This window comes from Zea mays, chromosome 1, assembly GCF_902167145.1.
Source record: "Zea mays cultivar B73 chromosome 1, Zm-B73-REFERENCE-NAM-5.0, whole genome shotgun sequence".
NCBI classification, from domain to species: domain Eukaryota; kingdom Viridiplantae; phylum Streptophyta; class Magnoliopsida; order Poales; family Poaceae; genus Zea; species Zea mays.
Window position 1 is genome coordinate 8,138,446 of NC_050096.1, and position 5,525 is coordinate 8,143,970.

Sequence of the window (5,525 nt, forward strand, 5' to 3'; positions counted from 1 at the left end):
GCTATAATCTATATCAGAGCAAATTCCCTCTTTTTTTTATTCAAGATATTTAATACAATGAAAAATTAAAGCACGATTCCCCATAGGAATATGTACATAAGGGGGATCTGTAGATAATAATGTTGTTCGGACCTGGAGTTTCCCTATATACAGATTAGGGAAACATTTATTCTTATTCTATTTTATTATGCCATTCAAAATAATGGGGGGGAATACCGATTTAAGAGTCGTTCACTACTGCAATTCAAAAAATAATAATAATAATATTATATTTATTATATTATTATATTATAGTTTTATTTTATTATATTATAGTTAATTATATTATTATATTCTAATTTTATTATATTATAGTTAATGGTTCTAATTTGTTCTGAATTTTGCAGCCTGCGACTGGAAATCCACTTTTTCTTCTTTTCTTCTTTGTCATCTCAATAGAATAGAAAGAAGCGGGAAGTTTTCTAGTGTTAGCAATGTGTGTTTTAAGATAGAATCCATCGAGGAGAATAAGCGAAACTGGATCCAAAAAAGCAGAAATCTATTTTTTGAAAAAGATTCTAAAAAAGTAAGTAGAATTAGATTCAAGATAAAAGAAAAAAAGGTTTTAGTAATTAGTAAAAAAATGTGAATGAATACTTGCTCTTTTCTCGATTTTAGATCGGATTTTTTGGCGGCATGGCCAAGTGGTAAGGCAGGGGACTGCAAATCCTTTACCCCCAGTTCAAATCTGGGTGCCGCCTGATCAATAAAATACTTAGGATTATAGTACTGATCAAACTCGACAAATTCGTACCCCCCTAAGTTGGGGCACGAGAGTAACTAGGTTTGGCGATACTGGATTTTGAGAATCCATACCATAGTTCTACCCTCAAACTAGGGTTTGTTTTGTGGGCAGTGGCCCAAACGGCTACCAATAGGGATGAGGTAGCGTTTCCTTATTCTTTTATTAATTTAAATCGATTCGATTCGGGAATTTAAAACTACGAGACTAAGATGTCAGAAATCTTCGTAGCCAAAGGTCCCTAAGGGGCATTCTTTTTTCAATCTAAGATTGAAGAAGGGACTTTGCGAAGAAATAGAAAGACTTCCTAATTATCATACATTTTATTTATCGTACATCTTACTACATACACTTTATCGTACATCTTACTACATACACTTCGTACATCTTATGCTACCTACATACACTAAAGTAAAGGCTACTGATTCTGTCGAGAATTAGATTGAATAGGCTGATCAAAAATCAATTTTTGGATTGTGGATAAGACCTCCTTACTCTTTCATAGAAAGATAGAAAGCGGGGCAGCAGTAGGGTTTAGGTCAAAAATAAAAATAAACATGGGTAAGTTAGGTATCCAATAAATATTTATCTATCCTAATTTTATGGTGTATTCTTACGTCCTTTGCTTATAAAAAAGGTAACAAACGAAAGAAAAAATCTCTCTATTCCCGCGTCTTCTATTCAGAGCATCCCCTACTCTTTTTTAGGGAAAGAGCGATGTATCATATTTCTACTTAATGCTCTCCAATTCTACCAGAAATCATATAAGAATTTGTTAGGAGTAAATTCCTTTAACGGATTCATCCATAGTCTTAGGGCAGAATGGCCTTTTGACTCTGTACCCTTGATTCCACTATGATTATTGATCAATAGTAGAAGAATTCTTTCATAGAAATAGGAGACATAATTTACATGGATATAGTAAGTCTCACTTGGGCTGCTTTAATGGTAGTCTTTACATTTTCTCTTTCGCTAGTAGTATGGGGGAGGAGTGGACTCTAGGGATACTACCAATTGATTGAGTAGTCGAATTGTAGTATCAACTCTTTTCTTTAATTGATCGTTTTGCATTAATAATTTTGCCAAACTTTATTTTTTCTCTCTTTCTTTAGTTTTGTTTCACTCTTGTAAGAAACTCTTTTAAGAAAGTAAGAAAGAGTCGTTCTATTCCAGTATAATAGAATAGAAAGGGCGATTATAGTAATTCATAACTTCTATTCTACTAGAAATTATGAGTAAAAAGAAAGTTCTATACATAAGAAAATTAGAACATAAGAAAATTAGACTTTCTTACACGAAGCTATTCACAATATATCGCACATTTTCCATTTATACTATTTTCTTATTCTTAGAAAATTTTTGATGTTCTTTTTTTTTTTGAAGGATCTCGATTGAAGCATCTCGCACCTTTTTTAAGCATGAAAGATTCGTAGGTTTTTTCCTTTTACTTTTTTTCTTTTACTATAATCTATTCTAGTCTATTCTCGTATTATTTTTCTCCCCCTCCTTGGATTCTTTCAATGAAGAATTATCTTCGATTTTTTTGATTTTGACTTGATTGAAATTAAGTGGATGCAGTGAAAAAAGAAGTTGAATTAGACTACTATTTCAATCTACTAATCGATTCTATGTAGATTCAAGATAATATAATAGAAAGAATCTAAAGTGTGGTAGAAAAAACTATATGTAGTTCTTTCTACCACACTTTATGATTCCAACCAGACCCTTTCATTTAAGACTTGGATTTTTTATTTTCTTTAATCCCTTTTTCATTTCTTCAATGATTAATTGGAATTCCAATTAATCATTTTGACTGGCTGTTTTTACATAAATAATAAGTAAAAAGGCAGTAGGAACTAGAATGAACAATGCTGTAGCAATAAATGCGAGAATATTTACTTCCATAACCTCTTTATTTATTTATTTTTTTTCACAATAACTCGGGATGTAATCCCATGGAGAGGAAAAAGGGGTATCCTGTAAATTCAAGGGGAGGACTTGCATTCTGATAATACTGAATCAATTCAATATTATGAATATTGCATCTATCAAATCAATTCATGGTGGATAGTGGAATAATATAACATAGGAAGATCTCTTATCCATACTAAGACCAAAATAGGTTTTTTGATTGGATTCGAAACCCCCTCTATTCTTTTTTCATTCTTTTCTACTTTTGCTTTTCTATATGTATAACCCAAAATCTTTCTTATCTTATCCAATTTCACTTCCTTTTTCTTATAGTTATACATACAATTATGTATGTATTATATGACCAACTTTCTATGGGTCACATAGACATCCCAATAAGCAGTAGAAGTAGAAATGAGATGGAGAAAAGAGGATCTTAAATAAAAAGGATCCCATATTTAAATTTAGGAAAAAGAGCGTTTGCTTGGTTTTTATTTTATTAGGTTACTATCCATATACGCTTTTTGGGGTCTAAAGATGAGAGCAAATCCATAAAAAAAGGAGTCGGCAAATGGAGTGAGAATGAGGTGGATTCTTTCCAATTATATACACAAACAAAGTTGGAACTAGAAAATGGAAGGGGTGCGGTTTAACCCCCAAAAAGTAACTAATTAGATGAAATTCATTCTCTAACAATAAACGAATACGGTTTATGTATGGATTCCGGTAAAATACCGGTACTCGATTTCATAAGAGTCGAATAGGAAGTTAAGATGAGGGTGGTATCATCATAAAAATGGAGTAGTATCCTAAATTATACTAATCCACGTATGATATGTATGCCTTTCCTTATCAACCGGAAGTAGTGCAAAAAAAATTCTATACTGCACTGCTCTCTTTTTACTGAGAAATGCAAAAAAATAAAAGTGAAGTAAGGGTGCCCCATAGATATTTGATCTTGCCTCCTGTCCCCCCCCCCTTTTTTCATCAAAAATTTCCATGAAAAAAGAAAAGATGAATTTGTCCATTCATTGAACCCTAGTTCGGGACTGACGGGGCTCGAACCCGCAGCTTCCGCCTTGACAGGGCGGTGCTCTGACCAATTGAACTACAATCCCTGCAGGGTGTATGGCATGCCTATTCTTAAATAGAAGATTCGATCCGTCTGTCGTGCTCTAAGAAATAGACGAATCATATACTACATACCCGCATATCCTATGCGGGTATAGTGAGAGTGGCATAACTAGTATGTTGCGATTTTTTATCCCTAAAAATAAACGATAATCCGCTTTTCCATAAGAAAAGCTCTTTTCTTTGTCTTTTCTTTGTAAGACAAAGAATCAGAGAGATACGGATTAGAAATCAATTTCCCCGTTTCTCTTTATCCTTTATTTCTATAGATAATACATCTTTTTTCTTCCATAAAAAAAATAGATTTAGTTCATATTCACGAAGCCCTAAATTTTTGGGCCGAGCTGGATTTGAACCAGCGTAGACATATCGTCAACGAATTTACAGTCCGTCCCCATTAACCGCTCGGGCATCGACCCAGGAAGAATTTTTTCTAGGCTTTTTGATAATCTATGATTAACCTCTTTTTATAATACTCCCTACCCCCAGGGGAAGTCGAATCCCCGCTGCCTCCTTGAAAGAGAGATGTCCTGAACCACTAGACGATGGGGGCATCACTAGACGATAGCACCATATACAACCACTCGTCATTATACTATAATGATAGTATGAGCAGTTTTTTGGAATTGTCAATATACTCTTCGAACTAGATCAAAGAAAAGAGTCTTTACTACTTTTCTGTTATGCTTTCATAGGATTTTTTTTAGTTGATGGTTAGGTTAATTCACGGAGCATCCCCTACTTTTTAAGCTTTTTAAGGTTAAGGAAATTCGTTTAAAGGGTATAGAATACGAATAGACTAATAAAAAGGAATCTAAATTAGTTCAGTACAGGTATTGATTGCTATAACAGGAAAAAGAGTCCAATTTCATTTTTTTTGTAATTTTAACTCTGTGCTTCGTTTAGTGTTCAGACCAAAAATGTGGGCATCTCGCACTAAACTAAGTCATAAAATTGCAAAAAAAAAATGGAGACATTTTCAAAAAAGAAATGAATGAATTTAGTAGAAAAGTACTTTATCGGATTCGAACCGATGACTTCTGTCTTACCAAGGCATTATTCTACCACTAAGCGAAAAGCCCTTTATCGGATTTGAACCGATGACTTATGCCTTACCATGGCATTACTCTACCACTGAGTTAAAAGGGCTTTTTATTCAATAATTAGCCACTTTCATTTACCATTATGGGTCTACTGCATAATGTACATATTACATGTATATATTAATGTACATAATATATGTATATATAGAGATATGTAGAGATTTTCTTTTCTATATATCGAGATCGAGATATCGAAGTTTATTTATGGCGAGGTTTAAAATCTTGAGAAAATTAAGAAAAATAAGAAAATCTTTCATATTATCTCTTATCACTTGCACAAAGTATAGGTATTTATTATTATATAAATAAATACATATACATATCATGTATAATAAAATACATGAACAGAGAATTGACACACCCAAAAATTATTATATATATCGGATACACTTGAAGAGGCTAAGTTCATAGGTATGTAAACACGATCTCGTACGACTCACCAAACCAAAGTCCGGAAGTTCCATTTTTTTTGTTAAGAAGAGAACAAATATGTATCAATTGTTGAATCGGATACAACAATGGGCCAAAAAGGCCAAAGGGGCAATAAGAACTGCTGTTAAAAAAATGATAAACTTTTTTTTATCTTTAGGCTATTCACT

General features: G+C 32.9%; 3 non-coding genes across 3 annotated transcripts; 1 reads left to right on the forward strand and 2 right to left on the reverse strand.

Annotated features, from left to right (window-relative positions):
* The first annotated feature begins 669 nt into the window (after positions 1-669).
* Positions 670-740, forward strand: TRNAC-GCA (transfer RNA cysteine (anticodon GCA)). Its single transcript has one exon. It is a non-coding gene; the product is annotated as a tRNA-Cys (tRNA).
* A 3,418-nt stretch (positions 741-4,158) lies between these two features.
* Positions 4,159-4,242, reverse strand: TRNAY-GUA (transfer RNA tyrosine (anticodon GUA)). The gene has a single exon. It is a non-coding gene; the product is annotated as a tRNA-Tyr (tRNA).
* Positions 4,243-4,900: 658 nt separating this feature from the next.
* On the reverse strand, positions 4,901-4,972 carry TRNAT-GGU (transfer RNA threonine (anticodon GGU)). The gene has a single exon. It is a non-coding gene; the product is annotated as a tRNA-Thr (tRNA).
* Between the last annotated feature and the right edge of the window lie 553 nt (positions 4,973-5,525).